Consider the following 14,515-nt stretch of genomic DNA (forward strand, 5'->3'; position numbering starts at 1 on the left):
CTTTTGTAGCACCCAAGATTTTTACTGTATCTTTGACCAGTGCACTTTTGGTTGTATTTTTAAAGAATGTATTTTATTGGGTTATATTTTTAAGGCATGTGTGCTGTTTTGCTTTACCTGCTCCGTAGCACTTAGCACATTGCTTTGATAGTGTTCGGAATAAACATTGGCTACTTATGGGTTAAATTAGTGCTACCTCTCAACAAGTACAAGGGCTTAAAGGAATGAGTCTCAATCCTGGCTGCACCTTAAGATCCCCGGGGGCATAAGGCTTCATTTTAGCCCAACAAATCAGAATCTCTGAGCAGAGGCCTCTGCTTCACACACAGGTGATACTGTTACAACCCAGGCTGAGAGCTATTGGTAAACAGATGAAGGACTAGAAGCCAGTGGGCCCGCAGCCTAATTGATTTTCACAATCAAGATGTGAGGAGCACTAAAGCAGGTGGAGATGCTCTGGGCATTGCAAAGTGCGCTACAAATATTAGACAATGTTATTATGGTGCATTTGGGAGCGTCACTGCTTCGAGAAATATCCCCCAACCTTAATTTTCTTTTTTTTTTAACAGCCAACGGTGTAGTGGAAATATCCAATTATGGGCATCTTAAACCATTTAAACTCTGCGTAATAGCTTTCATACCAGATGTGCATGCCTTGTTCCTTTTTGCTAACTTAAAAATACTCGCTCTGTGTCTTTCCCAGGCTGGCCCACATTCAGCAGCAGACCCTCTCAAGATTGTTTACTTGCCCTTGTTCCTGTTGAGTTACCGCACTTGGAAGCAGGAGATGGGCTCAACAGCAGCCAACAGGCCATGATCCAGGAGGAGCAGTGAGGGACAGAGCTGCTGGTAAGACAGTGGGGACCGTTGGTACTTGGTTTGCCAGAAGCTTATTTCCAATGTAATGGTCAATGTCTCTTCCAACCTCAACCCTCAGTTACTGAGTACTCTCTCAACTACCTTTATTATCTGTGCTTTGGACACATAGCTTAGATTTTTAAGACCTATGAATTCCCTAAAATTATGTGCTGAGTTTTGTGTATATACATTTTGGGGGTTTGTTTCTAGAGAAAAGATTTTTCATCAGATTCTTAATATCTGTGAATTTAAAAAGAGAGGTAAGAACATTCACATACCACGATAAGCATGGAGAAATGTCACACCCAGAACCACTTGTCACAGCATCTCTCCTGTCCATCATTACCTCACTGTGGCCACTTGGTCCCAGGCTTGTTCAGGACCAAAAGAATTCCATCAGTTGTTATTTGCTGGGCTGAAAAGTGAGCACCCACTGAGCCTAGGCAGCTGGGTTTCATGACAATTTGGCTCCACAGAACTAGAGGAGAACTAAAGTATAGAATGATAGAACTCAGGAAAACCTATGTGATACTTCACATGATTTTTATTTTCCACATGATTTTTCTAAAAACCTCAAATAGAGGTGCTGACAGAGAGGAAAACACCAAACACTTTTTATATCATGCTCTTATAGTTGATCCTAATGAAGTTCAATTTGTTCTGAATGCCACTGACTCGCTAATGGATGTCCTGGCCTAAGGGTTATTTATCAGATCATTATCACTTATATGGATGAACAGAAGTAGGGAATTGGTGTATTTCCCCCCTCTCCCCCCCCAAAAAAAAATATTTAAGGTGAAGACTACCATGAATTCTACCATATATAATTTTGTCTTTACTATAAGCCAGTTAAAATCATAGGGGCCTTGAAGGAAAGAACATAGAAGTTAGAGAAAAGGAAGATTGAGGCTTTTCTTTTTCCTTCTGCAACTCCTTTAGGGGGTAGTTCAGCGTGGGTGTCCCTAAGTTTTGTTTATGCATTCACATAACACATCTTCTAAAAAGCCTGTGTGGCTGTAATCTCTGCTCTCACTCCAGACGCGAAGTACGCACTCTGCCACTTGATCCTTCTGAGAGACTGACCTGGTGCTGAAATCCTTTCCAGGGTGTCCTCAGTTGAACTCCCATGATTCCTGGATGTTGCCATTTTCGAGACATGGGGCAAGTGCCTCTGCCTAGATTACCTCTCTGCCCTGGGAATTGAAGTCACTCTGCAAAGGAAAGAGAACTCAGCACCGTAATAACTCTCAGAATGAAAATTTCCCCCTTGCATGTTAATGTTTTTAGAGTCATCATTGTCGCTGAAAATAGACTTCCTCTTTCCCCTCTCATGCTGGAAAATCTTAGGCAATTATGAATACAGTGTTCTGAGCGTTTCCCCTCCTCCCCTACTGGGTGCTTTGCCTCTCTCACTGTGAGGACTGTGACTTCTCACTCTGTACTTGACCTTACATGAGAACTGAAAGAGTTTTTTAAAATGGAATTTCTATCTCTTTAGTGAAGTCATAAGATTGCCACTTCTTGGAGGTGAAGGGTGGGTAAGAAAGTGCAGAAGCTTTGGAAAAAGTGTAAGACAAATTGCTAACAAGATATGAGGTCAGGAAATTAACGATTGGATGTGCGTAAAAAACAAAAAGATTTTATAAGTAAACTCTGAGAGGAGTTCTTCCCTCATGTCCAAAAAACATCTTATTTTGCCTTTATTCTCTTATAGTTGAATAAGCTCAGTCTAGGACCTATTTTTACTGACAAAAAGCCTAGGGCTTATCTTTTAGTAACATTTATTAGCTGTATGTCCTTTGGAAAATTATTTAACCTCTTTAGATCTTGTTTTGCTGGACAAATATGTCATAGTTAATACTAATGGGATCATATAATATTATATGGACAATATGTGGATGGCCTGGCACATAATGAGTTCTTAATTTTATATTATTAACTACTATTATTAATGCTGCTTTCAGTTCTTTAATAGGGAATTTATTTAAAAAGTATTTTTTGAGTATCTATCAAATACCAGGCACTCTTTAGGAACTAAAATGCATTAATAAGCCAAATAGATCAAAGTTTTTCTCCTTGTTTAGCTTAGAATCTAGAGTGCGACTCAGACATAAACAAGATAAATAAATAAAAGTATACAGTATGTTAAACATCAAGAAATGCTAAGCATAAAAATTTATAGTAGAAAAAGAAAATTGGGGTCTTGTTGAGGTAGTAGTTGAAGGTGGAGTCATCAAGAAAGACTGCAGGAGAAGACTATTTTTTTAGTGAAAGTGTGTATAAGGAATACAAACGCAATCATGAAGTTACACGGGAAAAGCACATTGAAGGTAGAAGAGCAAAGCCACCCTGGAACAGTGAGAGATTTTCCAGAGGGAGTCAAACAGAGTCGGGGCAGCTTATGCCACATAATCGTATCCCACCAATAAGAGTCACCCACGTGGTACACATAAGAACTTTGGAAGTTCAAGGAATGGTACGACAGTTTGTCTAGACCAGTGGTCAGCAAACTGCGGCTAGGCAAACCGCAGCTCGCGAGCCACATGCAGCTCTTTGGCCCCTTGAGTGTGGCTCTTCCACAAAATACCGGCTTCTGCTCATGGGCTACGAAGTTTCAATCCCACTGTATGTGCGCGCCCGCACGTGGTATTTTGTGGAAGAGCAACACTCAAGGGGCCAAAGAGCTGCATGTGGCTTGTGAGCCACGGTCTGCAGACCATGGGTCTAGAGCAGCCGTGGGCAAACTATAGCCCATGGGCCGGATCCGGCCCGTTTGAAATGAATAAAACTAAAAAAAAAAAAAGACCATACCCTTTTATGTAATGATGTTTACTTTGAATTTTTATTAGTTCACACAAACACTCCATCCATGCTTTTGTTCCGGCCCTCCGGTCCAGTTTAAGAACCCATTGTGGCCCTCGAGTCAAAAAGTTTGCCCACCCCTGGTCTAGAGACTAAAATGGAGGAGACTTCACACACAAAACATGGCAGGTCATGGCCTTGATCTTGGACAGAAAGAATGTGGATACTTGGCAAAAGGGTAGAAACTTTTAGTTATAAGATGAATAAAGTCTGAGGAGTTAATATATAACCTGGTGACTATAATGACAGTGTCATATAATTGAAATTTGCTAAGAGAGTAGAACTTAAATGTTCTCACCCCAAATAAGAAGAGTTTAAACGTGGGAGGTGATGAGTATTTTTCTTAATAACTTCATGGAGGGATTCTTTCACAATGTACATGTATATCAAATTATTATATTGTACATTATGTATATGTATCTTACAGCTCTGTCATTTTTACCTCAGTATTGCTGAAAAAAGAAACTGCCAAGGAAAAAGTTCTAATTAAAGTTACTTTTTGTAGACATCACAGTCGCATAGCTCTCACACTCTCTGCCATGAAACAACCAGCACACACACACACACACACACACACACACACACACACACACACACAGATGATATGCCAGTAGAGACAGGTGGAGGAGAAACTACATGAGGTGAAGTGAAATTAGGATGTTGGCTTTGAGGGCAGGGGTCTACTAAGCATAGAGAAAGGGGAGGGGCCGAGGCAGGCAATCTTGTGTAGAGTTGGCAAGTAGTGAAAGAAAAGATGGAAGAGCAGGTAAGGCCAAATTTTTTTAAAACCCCAAGGCCAGGCTTAAGATTATTACATACTATGCTACAAATGTTGAGGAATAATTGAAGCAGTAAGTAACAAGGTGGTCCAGGTCTTTAACAATATTATTTTGACAAGTGTGGAAGAGCAGGGGGATGGAGGAAGTGGTTAGAGTGATTTAGGGGGTTGAGAACATGGATTATGATAATAATACTGAAAAAGGAAAATGGTTTTGATATCCTTTAAGGAAAAATCATGAGGATTTAATCACTGATTGTACATGGGAGATATAGGAGAACAGTCAAAGTTTCTCTTCAAGTATTAAAATGACCAATTAAGTGTCAGTGCTAAAAGAAATAGGGAAGTTAGTGTACCCAGAGATGAACCATGACTCCCCTAAGATCGTGCCATTAGCTGTTGGCAACACCTGGGCTGGCCTCGGGTCTCCATGTTGCGAGCCTCTCTCCCACCACTCTCCATGCTGGCTGTAAAAAGGGTTAGTGATTTTTAAAAAAATACATTTTTATTGATTTCAGAGAGAAAGAGAGAGATGGGAGAGAGAGAAACATCAATGATAGGAGAGAATCATTGATCGGCTGCCTCCTGCACGTCCCCCACTGGGGATCAAGCCCATGACCCGGGCATGTGCCCTGACCGGGAATTGAACTGTGACCTCCTGGTTCATAGGTTGATACTCAACCACTGGGCCACACCTGCAGGGAAAAGGGTTAGTGATTTGTATTTCACCAACTTGCTTATGGAGAAGAGAACTGGGAGGTTTGGATGTGCCCATTAGCACTGTGTTTAGCTGTTCTTCTAAAAATGTGGACATTTTTACCCTCTCTCACAAAACAGATCTAACTTGTTTAGAAAGGGTCAAGGAAGTATTGGTAGGACTGGAAGAGGGTCATTACCTGCATACACTTAGATTCTCCTTCCTAGTCATTGTTGAAGTTTCCTGATTCAAAATGTCATCTTTCTATCCCTCCAATAGTTTGGAGATGGATTAGTATTTCTATTATTGTACTTTTTTCTGTTTATCTTTCAGAAGAAAAATGGTTTCTGTTTTCTCAAATTTAAATCACTACCTAGATTTTAAAATTAAGACATCAAATGTTGCTGTCTTTTATTTATTGAATTTATTGGGGTGACATCCTATATAATAAAGAGGTAATATGCAAATTGACCGCCATGCCCTCACAAGATGGCTGCCTATGACCAGGCTGGCAGGGGGGTTAGTGAGGGACAACCAAACGACTGAACAAGCAGGCTGCATGGGGTAACCAGGCTGGCAGGGGGGCCGTGAGGGCTGACCAAGCCAGCAGGGGGGGCAGTTGGGGGCAAGCAGGCTGACAGGAGGGCAGTTAGGGGCAACCAGGCTGGTAGAGGGGGGCAGTTGGGGGTGACCAGGCCAGCAGGTGGGTCAGTAAGAGGTGACCAGGCCAGTGGGTGGGGGGCAGTTAGGGGCGACCGGGCTGGTGTGGAGGTGTAGTCGGGGGTGATTAGGCTGGCAGGGGGGGCAATGAGGGGCAATTAGGCCAGAAAGACGAGGGCAGTTAGGGGAGACCAGGCTAGCAGAGGGGGGCAGTTGGGGGTGACCACACCGGCAGGGGGGCAGGAAAGGGTGACCAGGCCGGCAGGGAGTGGGCAGTTGGGGGTGACCTGGCCAGCAGCAGAGGGCAGTTAGAGGTGACCAGGTTGGCAGGGGGGGGCAGTTAGGGGCGATCAGGCCAGCATGCAGAGGCTATGAGGGGCAATCAGGCCAGCAGGGGAGGGGCAGTTAGGGGCAACCAGGCAGGCACGCAGGTGAGCAATTAGGAGCCAGTGGTCCAGGATTGTGAGAGAGATGTCCCACTGCCGGTTTAGGCCCGATCCCTGGACATCTGTTGAGGGGTCCCATATTGGAGAGGGTGCAGGCTGTGCTGAGGGGACCTCTGCATGAATTTTGTGCACTTGGCCTCTAGTTGGTTAATAAAATTATATAGGTTTTAGGGGTACAATTCTATAATACATCTGTATATTGTATTGTGTGTCCACCACCTGTTGGGGTCCAGCCCCAACAGGTCCAGGGGTTCCCCAAGGTGTGGACGGAGTCAGCGAAGAAGGAATGATATGGAGGCAGCGTTCAGGTGATCATCATAGCCAGGTTCCTCTAGCCAGGATCTCCAGCTAGGAGATCTCTCGATAGGTTCTCCAGTCAGGTTCTGTGTTTTATTGTCTTGTTACATCTGTATTTATACCAGTTAATTTTAATCCTATCAATTTCTATTTCAAAGGTTAGGGCATTTCTTATCCATTCCAGGGAGTAAAGATTATGTAGCTTAATCGTGATTGTTCATAGTTAAAGTGATTAACTACCCTCCTGGCACTTAGTTAAGGGGTTTTATTCCCTCCCTAACTTCAAGGGAAAATCCCTACATGGGGAAACAACCTTTCTCAGAGAGGTGACCTTGGTTAAAACACATAGCGCCAAGAAGGGGAGCAAACATATTAAGAACAGTATGCCATATATGCCAGGTCCCTTGAAACATATGCTGTGCAGATGTTTCTTCCCTGCAGTGACTGTGTTAAGCAGCAAGGATGGACCAGCTTCCGGCAATCACCCAAGTCAAATCTCCTTCCATTGCCATTTATCACCATTATACCTCCTCCCCGCCCACCCCCCCTTCTCCTCTGGTAATCACCATGCTGCTGTCTTCTATTGTCTGTGTCCATGAGGGTTTTTTTTATTTGTTTTTTATTGCTTAATCCCTTCACCTTTTCACCCCTACCCATAAACCCCTCTTCCTCTGACAATTGTCAGTCTGTTCTCTATCTATGAGTCTGTTTTTATTTTGTTTATTAGTTTATTTTGTTTATTAGATTTCACATATGAGCGAAACCATATGGTACTCGCCTTTCTCTGACTGGCTTATTTCACTTGGAATAATGCTCTCCAGGTCCACTCATGCTGTCACAAGGGTTAACGTTTCCTTCCCTTTTACAGCTGAGTAGTATTCCATTGTGTAAATGTATCATAGCTCAACATTAATAATCAGCAGAGAAATGCATATTAAAACGACAATGACATATCACCTCACACTTGTCAGAATTGCTACCATTAATAAATCCACAAACAAAATGTGCTGGTGGGAATGCAGGCTGTGCAATCACTGTGTAAATAGTATGGCGTTTCCTCAAAAAATTAAAAATGAAACTGCCTATGTCCCAGCAATTCCACTTCTGGGAATATATCTGAGGAAAGCTAAAACATTGATTTGAAAGAATATATGTATCCCCATGTTCATGGCAGCATTATTTACAATAGCCAAGAATTGGAAACAGCCCAAGTGTCCATCAGTAGATGAGTGGACAGATGTTGCTTTTTTAAAGATCAATCTTGAAATCAATGGTCATTATTCTAACAAGTCTAATCAATTTTGAGTCATAGGACTTTAAACAAAAATCATCTAATGCAATGCTCTTCAATCTGCACTCTCAAACTGTTCAGCTACCCATCTGCTTGTTAAAAAATGTCTTCTTTTTTTAATAAAATATAATTATCTAGCAAGTGAGGATAAGTGTATTTAAGAGAGAGAAATGTTTGTTTTTCTATTTATAATGCTTTATACATTTCCTTACTTTCTCCATTACATATACCACATTATGATGTAAATCATGACTCAACTGTGTAAAAACAAAACTTTTGTTATATGTGCTGGTGTCCTGTGTATATTTTAAGTCCTAAGTTTTTCTCATAGTCTCTATGTCTCAAGAGGTTGAATTATGGAAAACTGTTGACGCTCTCATAGGATTCTCCTGATAACTCTGGCAGTTCCTAAATTCACTATATAAATAGCACTAGAGCATTTTTGGTATTAATGTCTATCTGCATTTGACGTGTACTCTGAGTTTGGAACAGGTAAGCCGTGCTGAAATAGCACACACCCTGTGAAAGTTATTTTCACATTCTGTGTGTCAGTTTCCCCACTGAAAGGTGAAGTGTCAGTTGCCTCCACTGATCTCATAGGGTATTTCAAACAGAAATGAGAGTCTTGGTGAATACACCTTGTATTCTGAAAGAGAGTTTTCTTTCTTTTTTATTATACTTGTATAAGTTTATTTTTTAGTGTTCTATAATATCTTTGTCATTTTATTTTTTATTGGATATATTTGGATGACAAGGTTTCAGGTGCACAATTCTACAACACATCATCTGCACACTGTATTGTGTGTTCACCACCCAAAGTCAAGTCTCCTTCCATCACCATTTACACCCCCACCCCCATATTCCCTCCTCTAACTCCCCCCCCCCATCCCACCTTCCCCCAGCAGTCACCACGGTATTGTCCATGCCCATGAGTTCTTTGTCTTTCTTTCTTTATTTTTCACAATCCTTCCAACCCCTCCAGTCCCCCAACAGCTCTCGGCCTGCTCTCTATCTATGCGCCTGTCTCTGTTCAGCTTGTTAGTTTATTTTGTTTATTAGATATGAGTGAAATCATATGGTACCTGTCTTTCTTTGACTGGCTTATTTCATTTAGCATAATGTTCTCCAAGTTTCAATGTAAATAAAGGCATAGAAATGTTTACCCTTCTTTACAGATGTTACTCTGACCTATACTTTTCCTAAAAATGTCAAATTAGTGTGCTATCTTGGCTTTTTTATGTTGAGAAGATTAGAAGAACAAGTAATGGATTTCTGGGAGAGTGATCATATAGGTGATATTGCATATGCGTAAAACACTTGTAATTCTCAAACCAAGCCCTTGAATCTTAGTGGGGTCTTGGAGGGAAACTTAAAAAAGACAAAAAAACCTTGGCCATCTTTCCAAGATCTTGACTCTCCCTCCACACTTAACATTCACACATGTGCACACATGCACACACAGCATCTTCCCTTAAACCCTCCCAGCCAGCTGGGTTCCTACTTTGTTGAGAATGTTGAAATTATTGGGCAAGAGCTTTTACCTTTCTTTCTCACCCAAACTTTCATCAGATCCAGCTTATCCGCACTATCCCCCTTTTGGAATTTCCTTTTTCCATGAATTAATCATGTTCTTATTGTTCTACTTCTGTTCTTCCTTTGTTTTTTCCCTGATGATCAATTTAATGTGCCCCAGTGTGCTCATTCTTAATGCAGATCTAACCATGCACACCCCTTCTTAAAGACCCTTGGATAGATTCCCATTGTCAAACTTTGTCAAAGCAGTAGAGGCACCTCCTCCCCACCCTACAGAGTTTTGACAGTGAAAATGGAGTTTATCTGGTCAATGCAAAGATGGTGGGTGCAATTTGGGGGTGTTACCTCCCCCTCTTCAGCCAGTGTGGCCCTGAACAAGTCTGAACCTTTGGTATGTAAAGAACTCAGGTTGAAAAACCACCGGTCCACAGGAAGTAGACCAAACTCTGTGCTTGATATTCCTGTCTGCTTCTAATTACTCTTCATTCTCTTTGTCATTCTGTTGTCCCTCAAATTCTGGGATGTAATAATTCCTACCATAGCTCTTGAACAGAATTTATTTCACTCATCTAAGCCTTTGTATTTGCTGTTCCTCTCCTGGTTAGCTGCTCTTTTTCCTTAAACACCCAGCTCAGGTTTCTCATCAGCGAAGCCTCATATTTGTGGCTCTGTTGTCTCAGCATCACATTTATTGTAGTCATCTGTGTTCGTCTTTTCTAAAAGTCCTGGGACAAGGCTGTGTCTTACCTTCTTGCACCTGACATTGTGCACAGTGTCTGGTTACAGAGTAGGCACTAAGTCACACTCTTCAAAATGATGAAGTCACTTTGTGATCTTTTCTATATCTTTTATTTTTCTGTGTTCCCTCTTGTCCCCTCTTAAAATTGATACAGCACATTGTGTATGTGTGTGTGTGTGTGTGTGTGTGTGTGTGTGTGTGTGTGTGTGTGTGGTGGGGGTGGGGGGATGGACTCTGGAGGGTGGACAGTTGGAACTTTCAGAGCTTGAAACTCAGAGATGCTCGATTGTAACACTTGTGTAAGTAACATTTGTTACTAAGTTGTTTTCCCTAAAGTATCTTACCCAAATTAACTCTCCCACAGTTGGCTGTGTCGGAGACGGTAGGGATGCATCCCATGTTCCAATTCCAGTAGTACTGATGAACATAAACGTTTCACTATAGGAAATGTGAAAGCTGTTGTGGACAGTTGATGTCTATTGGGTAAAAATTTTGATGAAATTCCTCCTACTTACACATCCTTAAAAGGAAGCCCAACATACCTGCTACCATAAAAGTGTGCGGGAATCTTCTTAGATTGTTCAAAACATTCTTTTAGGAGACCATTTGGAACATTATTACTGCAAACATTTTCTATTTGTTGAAAATATTGCTTAAGAGATCAGATCCTGGCATCATCTTCTGCCCCCCAACCCCCTACCACCCACCTGCCACCATATCTCTTCTACTTATCATAGCCTCTAGTCCAGGTGCGAACTTCGGTTTTCTCTGACTTTTTGTGTGCTTCAGCCCACTTAGTTGGGGAGGAGCTCAATCCCATTTGAGGCCCCCCTCCAGCAGTGGACCCGCCCAGCTGAGGAAATGGAACCCTCTCTGAATGACAAGCCAGGTTAGAGAAGGACCCCCACCCTCCAGGTGTTCAGTTTGGAGAAATCATGCAGGTTTTATTTCTCCAGCAGTGCCTCCTTTGGCCGCTTCTGGTTACATAAGAAATATCTGTTTCTCCGAAGGCTTCCTCACCTCTAGCTTTTGCTGTTCTGCATGAGGAGGGCACCTTTTGGTTAGGAAGACAGTTTCCCTTTGTCAGGGTAAGCTGGCCAAAAGAGTAGGTCGCTCAGAGAAGATGCCACAGCACTGTTGGGTTTCTGGTTTCCTCTCAGCTATGGGACAGGGGATGGGGGGCTTCAATTATAAAGTCCCCCTCTCTCCCGTCTGCACTGTCCCCCGCAAGCCATACCTAAAATAAGGGGCATTGGGCAATCACATTGGCATTTCTTATTTTCTGCAGCATTCCACAACTGACTTAGGAATAGGGGCTGTGACTGGACGTTTAGAGATGTCCTTCAATATGGATTCATCTACTTTCTGTCTCTTGGCTGGCACTATTCCCTGGTATGTTTTTCCAATTTTTTAAAATAATCATTATTTCAGTAATTTCTGGATGTCCACTCTTTTTTTAAAAAATTTTGTTTTATTGCTTAAAGCATTACAAAGAGTATTACATATGTCTCCCCCCCCCCCCCCCCCCGCGCCTTGACCTTCCCCTGGCCTCCCCTACCCCCCAGTGTCTTGTGTCCATTGGTTATTCTTATATGCATGCATACAAGTCCTTCGGTTGATCTCTTACCCCCTCCCTCCTGCCCCCCAACTCTCCCCAGGCTTCCCACTGTAGTTTGTGGATGTCCACTCTTATATATTACCACTTCTCTATAAGTCCTCCGGTCTAATTTTGTTCCTGAACATAATGAAAATTAGCTCCTTAAATGGATTTAATAATGGATGACATTTTGAAGGCAATTCAAAATAGAAAGTTAGCTTTCAAGAAAAAAGAATAAACTGTCAGCCAGTCTCACAAAGACAAAAATAAGCCAAACCTTAAAAAACAGGTTTTGGTGTAAACTTCTTTTACAGTTTCAATTCAGGTTGAACTCTTCAAATGAAGTCGAAGAGCTAGAGTCTTTAGCTGACAAGGATTCTAAGCATTAATTTATGGGACTCTATAAGCCCACTGAAAATTTTACACAAATTTTGCTAGGAAGAGGGGACCAGGTAATATCATAAGCTTCTCAATAGGATCTCAAAACTCAGGAACTAACGCTGTGAATGTATAAGAAAATTACAGCAGGAAATTCACCATGAGTTTCTAGGTAGGATAATACACTTAATTCCACAAGTGATTGCTTTTAACACAAACACGAAAACTTCAGGCACGGAAACGCTCATTAAAAGGAGAGTCAAGCCTGAAGCTGGAGGGCAGAAAATGGGATTGAAGAGGATTTGAAGTGTATCCAGAATAACCAACAGATTTTAAGCAAGGTCTTGCTTTGCATAGTCCCTCTGGTATGCTGCCAGAGGAGGAGGAGTTCGTTTTAAAAGACAAGAGGTGAGCACGTTGGGTTGGCTTTGACCATGGCTTTAGTTTTAGTGTCTTGATTAAGGGAACAAGAGAAAACTTAAATGGTTGGTCATGATGGCAGCTCTGTCCTTGTGTGTTCTCAGAAGGGGGAGCCAGCTTTTCCCACCTACCACAACCTTTTCAGCTGTGGGAATCACTGTAAACGCCTTTGTTCCACAGGTAGGCATTAGCAGAATAAATAAAGCTCACTCTTCAGATGGATCGGAACATTTTCATATGTTCTTTTAGTTTGCTGGTAATGGGTTGGGCCATGCTCTACAAAAAATTGAACAGTTTGTGAACAATCCAACTGCCTAGCACTGAGCAGGACTCTCCAACATATTCCTCCTGGTGACATTTTGAGTCCTCTGTAGAATCAGTTTTCCAAATTGGTCAACTCTGGTTTTCTCATTTATTTTTTATCATCTAATTATTTTTTCTTGCCATTAATTGAAGTATAAGGGACACAGACCATTTATTTTTATTTGCAACACGTTTAAAAACCTAATTAGGGCATCTTTATTTTGCCACTTAACCCTTTTACATTTCCTCAAGTTTTTCCAATCATAGAAAAGTTGCTGAGCATGCCCAGCTTTGTTTACTGGCTTATAGGATAAAGAAGAATAAAATAGGAGTGCATAAAGGCACAGTGGTGAGAAGATAGTGTTTCCAATTAATCTCAAAGTTTGGGGTTAATTTAGTATTAATTCTATTCTTTGATGTCTTCCTGTTTTTTTGACATGGTGACCTGCCATAACAAAGAGGAAAACAGCAGGAAACTTGGTACCAATTAAAACCAGTCTTCTTCCACCAAAGAATTAAACTGTCAGCAAATGTAATCTCAAATTCAAATAGTGATAAGTGTTTTAGAAATAAACAGGAATAAAGGGACAAAGCTATTAAATTTCAACATCTGCTGCAAAATGATTAAAATTCATGCCAGTCTCATTAAGCTTGGAATTTGATAAGTGTAACCAGCACGGCAGAAATACAAATAGAGGCCTCATGCCTGCTGTATATGTTTGAGTGGGGGCTGCATCCAACAAAACCAGATACACTGGAATGAATGTGTACGTGAACATCCCTTATACATTCTCCATTGGTGTTCATATTCCAGGTATGAGTTTATTCAACCAGGGCGATTAAGTTCATAACAGTGTGATTCCAGGTTTGCATCTGATTAGCAGTATTTGAAGTTTGAATTGTTCTAGGATGAGCCAAGTGTAATAACAGATTGGTAGATGAAGATGAGTCTTCAACTTCGGTAGGAAATCTCTATTCTTACCCTGAGTGAGATGCTCTGGATGATCCTGCACTCGGAACCCACTGACTTTGGATCAGCTGAATTGACTTCCAGGGTTCGAAGTCTCAATACTCTGTGCCCATTGATTGAAGTCTGTGGCTGAGCTGATGCGCTTCTAACCACTTTCTTTTAACTAAGACTGTACATATATCAGGTTGGTTTGTCACAGTGGGAACAGAACAGAAATCACAATTTTATACAAAAACAGAAAACTTGGAGTTTATTTCTGGTCTTCTGGGAACACCGATGCTAAAAGTTTCCCCCGTGGTTGGCATAAAATACTTAGTTATAGGTATTTTACTGATATTTCAGATTTCTTTGTTTGTTTACAGTGGAGCCTATCAAGAATAATCATCCCTATTCTATTTTATTCCGCCAACAGAAGAATTTTGAGTGCTTGCTGCATACCTGTGCTAGGCATTAAGTTGGAGGGGAAAGGTAGATAAGACATGGAATTTGCCTGTAGGTAGTTCAGAAATAACTGAGCCGAAGGACAAAGGTGATAACAAGGGAATCACTTAGGGAATTTAGGGCTCCAAATTCCTATGTAAGGTCTTTTTTACTTTTATCCAATTTGCTTTAAAAAATAACTGAGTCATTTATATTGTATTCAAAGTAGTTTTTTGAGGATTTATTTTTTGTGTATTGGGACCTAG

The 14,515-nt window shown here is 41.4% G+C and overlaps 1 protein-coding gene across 1 annotated transcript in view; it reads left to right on the forward strand.

Annotated features, from left to right (window-relative positions):
* Positions 1-14,515, forward strand: part of TET2 (tet methylcytosine dioxygenase 2) — a gene marked incomplete at its 3' end in the record, with an annotated part of 116,017 nt that overhangs the window by 36,793 nt on the left and 64,709 nt on the right. Inside the window, exon 2 of the mRNA XM_081098883.1 lies at positions 704-849. The remainder of the gene's footprint in view (positions 1-703; positions 850-14,515) is intronic.

This window comes from Myotis nattereri (genome assembly GCF_964212035.1).
Source record: "Myotis nattereri genome assembly, chromosome: 1".
Classification (NCBI taxonomy): Eukaryota; Metazoa; Chordata; class Mammalia; order Chiroptera; family Vespertilionidae; genus Myotis; species Myotis nattereri.